Raw genomic sequence first — 4,274 nt, 5'->3', positions numbered from 1 at the left:
CCCATAGTGCTCAGAGCCATTTTAACCATTTTTGTACAGATGTAGATTCTTCAGTCTCTTGTGCATCACATCCGAAGACACTGTGTGGACAAAATTATATTAATTACAGTGCGCACAGAGGTATCTGAAAAGTCATTAATCCCGTGCTAGATACCCGTTTTAGAACGGAAAGAAACCATAACGTGTGATACCCTCTGTCATGCACTTCACTGCAGTTGTCAGAGTATGTAAGTTGGTTCAGAACTCGGACCCCACAGTTCATCACTGCTACAGGCCCCGAGCAATTTGAAACTGGCACTGTTCTAATTGATATGACATTGTTTAAATCAAAACAGATGGTCTACTGAAGTATCTGTAATATCGAAATTGTGCTCAAGAGGTAAAACAAGAAAAGTTAAAATTAGTCTGAAACGACAGTTTTAGGAGATACTCCGCTTTTCAACAGATCATTACTTACTCGTACATCGATATAATCATGTTACTTGTTCCAAGAAGTTTTGGGGGTCTCTTCCGGATGACGTTAATTTCTTGCCACGATATTTCGTCGAGAACCGTTCAGCCGTCTCCAGTTGAGTGTTTTGCACCGGAGACTGCCAGTTCACAACGCTAACTTTATACGAATAATTTTCGAGAAGGTGTTCGATAAAAAACAGCCGCTACATAAGCGACCTCTGTCGAGTTTAGCGCTCTTTTCGAATACTGCTTCATAAATGGCACGCAGGCGCATGCGCCTTGGTAATGCTACGAGTAGACTGTGCGTTCCCTGTCAGAAAGCGGACTCGTGGGATTAAAATTCAGATGGCAAATTAATGAACTTAACTGTCGCTAGGTGTGTCATTTGTCGTAAAAGCCGGCCGGTGTGGCCGAGCTGTTCTAGGCGCTACAGTCTGGAACCGCCCGACCGCTACGGTCGTAGGTTCGGATCCTGCCCCGGGCATGGATGTGTGTGATGTCCTTAGGTTAGTTAGGTTTAAGTAGTTCTAAGTTCTAGGGGACTGATGACCTCAGAAGTTAAGTCCCTTAGTCCTCAGAGCCATTTGAACCATTTGTCATAATTTTTTTTCTTTCTGAAGATGTTAAATAAATCACAGAGACCCATGCTTTATTCAGTTGAAAGCCGCCGATTAATAAGATCTTCTGCCAAACGTATTTGCACCGATGCCTTATAACTGAATTCCAGGAATCCAAAGGACATTGTATGGGTTACTCTGCGACGGCGGTCTTGGCCTCGGCAATTTCCTTCCGAGATTCAATTATTAAGCTTCCACTGGATGAGGTGTGGAACCCTGTGGCTTATTCAACATCTTCAGAAAGAAAAGATTTTATCACAAATGACAAGTCTAGCGACAGTTAATTTTATTAATTTGACATTCGAATTTTTACTTCGCAAGCAAGCTTTCCGACAGAGATCGCGATTGCAAAGTGTCACCATTACACAAGCGCCTGCGCGCCACAGAAGGAGGAATGTTCGAAAAGAAGGTTGAACACGACAGAGGTCGCCCACGTAACGGCTTCCTCTGGGCATACGTGTGTGTGTGTGTTTGTGTGTGTGTGTGTGTGTGTGTGTGTGTGAAATCTTATGGGACTTAATTGCTAAGGTCATCAGTCCCTAAGGTTACACACTACTTAACCTAAATTATCCTAAGGACCAACACAGACACTCATGCCCGAGGGAGGACTCGAACCTCCGCCTGGGCATACGTTCCGGCACCTATTTTTGATATAAATTTAGCGATACGAACTAGCAGTCTTCAGTGCAAAACATACAGCTGATTTCGGCTGAATGGTTGCCATCCGAAATATCGTGGAAAGTAGTCGGCGTCATCTGGCTGCAAGCCCGAAACTCCATTGAATACTCCTTGCCTCGAAAAAAATTCAAGAATCACAATTACTTGTCAATTACTTGTTACTACATACACATCTATACTACGAGGGTTGCCCAGAAAATAATGCACCACGTTTTTTTTTCTCAGACGAAAACAATGTTACGTATGCATTGTTTTAAGTCTCCTGAGTGAGCGCACCAACTTTCCGTCACTTCCGACAGATAGGGTAGTTGCAGGGCAGTTTCAAAATGTTGTCTGTAAGCGATGTATGTTTCAAACAACTGGCTGTCATTGAATTTCTCACTGCAGAGAAAACTGTGGGGAATGTTCACAAACACTTGTGCTAAGTCTATGAAGCATCTGCTGTCGACAGAAGTAGACTTAGTCGCTGGGCACGGAGGGTGAGGTCATCAGAAGGCGGTTCGGTGGAGCTCCATGATTTGCAGCGGTCGGGGAGGCCATCCACTGCTTTCACACCTGACATGGTGCAGCGAGCTGAAGTTGTCGTTAGCGAGGACAGACGGATTACGACTCGGCAGTTAGCACTGCATTTGTCAATCAGCAAAGGAAGTGTGGATGGCCGGCCGCGGTGGTCTCGCGGTTCTAGGCGCTCAGTTCGGAGCCGCGTGACTGCTACGGTCGCAGGTTCGAATCCTGCCTCGCGCATGGATGTGTGTCATATCCTTAGGTTAGTTAGGTTTAATTAGTTCTAAGTTGTAGGGGACTGATGACCACAGATGTTAAGTCCCATAGTGCTCAGAGCCATTTGAACCATTTTTGAAGTGTGGATGCAAATATCCGCACTCTTGGATGTTCAAAAAAGTGTGCAAGCTCGGTCCCGCGGTGCCTAACGGTGCATCACAAGTCGCTCAGAAAAAAACATTTGTGTTCATTTGTTGCGGGCAACGGTCTTGCCGCAGTGGCTACACCGGTTCCCGTGAGATCACCGAAGTTAAGCGCTGTCGGGCGTGGTCGGTACTTGGATGGGTGACCATCCAGGCCGCCATGCGCTGTTGCCATTTTTTCGGAGTGGACTCAGCCTCGTGATGCCAATTGAGGAGCTACTCGACCGAATACAGCGGCTTCGGTCAAGAATACCATCATAACGACCGGGAGAGCGGTGTGCTGACCCCACGCCCCTCCTACCCGCATCCGCCTCTGAGAATGACACGGCGGTCGGATGGTCCCGGTAGGCCACTCGTGGCCTGAAGACGGAGTGCTTGATTTGTTGCAAGGTTTTGAGGCTGATGTGCAGGCCTTCTTGTACCGAATTGCGACAGGTGATGAACGCTGGGTTCACCATTTTGAGCCCGAAACAAAACGACAGTCGATGGAAAGACGCCATTCCCACTCCCCATAGAACAAAAAAAAAAAAAAACAAAGCAACTGCTTCCGCCGGTAAGGTCATGATCACCGTTTTCTGGGACTGTGAAGGTGTGATTCTCACTGGTGTGATGCCAAGAGATGGTACCTTAATCCAGAAGCAAATGTCAACACATTAACAAAACTCAAGACGCACCTCCGAAGACTTCGGCGCCACAGCAAGCAACGAGATGTTTTGCTGCAACACGATAACACTCGGCCCCATACAAGTCTGAAGACTGTTAAACACATCGCAAAACAGGGTTGCACAGTGTTACCCATCCACAGTACAGCCCTGACCTAGCTCCCTCGGACTTCCACTTGTTTGGACCATTAAAGGATTCCATTTGTGGAAGACATTTTGAGGACGATAGGGAGGTGATTCACACAGTGGAGCACTAGCTCCGCCACAAGGACAAGGACTGGTACTGACAGGGCGTACACGCCCTTGTTTCGCGCTGGAGGAATGCCATAGAACAGGATAGAGATTACGTGGAAAAATAGGGTGTAGATGAAACACCATTCTTTCGTGTGTGTAATTCTCATTATATTAAAAAAAGAACTGGTGAAGAAAAAAATGAGTTGCAATTTTCCTGGTACTATAACCATCTTACAGTGTGTGACCCTGCAATTTCCTCTCTTCCCTGCCCCCGTCGCAAAGAGCGCGTGGGAAGGCTTTTTTTTTAGCTCCCCGTCCAGGACCTGAAGACCCAAGGGACGTCGAACAACCTCAGTGTCATCTTCTGTCATTCGGCGTCACTCGGTGCAGTATGGAGTGTCGTGTGGTCAGCACACCGCTTTCCCGGCCGTTTTGCCGACTTTCCACGGGAAGGATGATTGTACGTAAATGTCAGTATGAATTCTGTTTACTCTGATTTTCGCGACGTGCTCATTTCGCGAGACGTATGTGGGAGGAAGCAATATGTTGCCCGACTCGTCCTGGAACGTACCCTCACGGTATTTCAATAGAAACCTCTCCGTGGCGCAGAGTGCCTTTTTTGTAGTCTGCCGCTGGAGTTTTTGGGCATCTCCGTGAAGTTCTCGCGCTGACCAAATGAACTTGTGATGAAATGCGCGGATTCCGTC

The 4,274-nt window shown here is 47.1% G+C and overlaps 1 pseudogene; it reads left to right on the top strand.

Moving 5' to 3' along the window:
- Window positions 1–2,727: 2,727 nt before the first annotated feature.
- Window positions 2,728–2,845, top strand: LOC126102239 (5S ribosomal RNA; annotated as a pseudogene).
- Window positions 2,846–4,274: the final 1,429 nt, after the last annotated feature.

The sequence above is a fragment of the Schistocerca cancellata genome, chromosome 9, assembly GCF_023864275.1.
Source record: "Schistocerca cancellata isolate TAMUIC-IGC-003103 chromosome 9, iqSchCanc2.1, whole genome shotgun sequence".
Classification (NCBI taxonomy): Eukaryota; Metazoa; Arthropoda; class Insecta; order Orthoptera; family Acrididae; genus Schistocerca; species Schistocerca cancellata.
Note: the sequence above shows the minus strand (reverse complement) of the source record. Positions and strands in the feature narration are given on the sequence as shown.